Below are 517 nucleotides of genomic sequence, written 5' to 3' on the forward strand. Positions count from 1 at the left end.
GGCTAGGTCGCCGAAACTACAGCCCTTGGTCGGGTAAAACCCGAGTCATTCCGGTACGTAGAACCAGCTGTCTTGGGAATATACGTAGTAGGCTATGGCGACCCCAAATTATATTGTTTATGATGAAGAGTTAACTGTTTTATAATGTTAGGGAATGGTGACAACAATTTAAATTTTTATTAAGGATTTTTTAAACATCTTTCATGAGACATTTTTACGTTACGCTTTTTATTATTTTTTCATTTGTAAGAGTAGTTTTTATTAATTTTTTTATTGCGTAATTTGTATACCAACTCATCGTTGATAATATTATCACTTTGTTTAATAAGGTGTTGTAAACTCTTTCTTCGCTTGTGGATAAGTGGAAACATTTAAAAAAATATTTACTATTCGTTTGGAACCAATTATGTAATTTTTCCATTTCTTCTTCTTCTTTTTTGGCGCTGTAACCGCCTAAGCGATTTTAGCCGAGTTCAGCAAAGCACGCCAGTCGTTTCTCCTCTGTGCCAACCGACGC

The sequence above is a fragment of the Rhagoletis pomonella genome, unplaced genomic scaffold, assembly GCF_013731165.1.
Source record: "Rhagoletis pomonella isolate Grant_MI unplaced genomic scaffold, Rhpom_1.0 Rhpom_scaffold_00928, whole genome shotgun sequence".
Classification (NCBI taxonomy): domain Eukaryota; kingdom Metazoa; phylum Arthropoda; class Insecta; order Diptera; family Tephritidae; genus Rhagoletis; species Rhagoletis pomonella.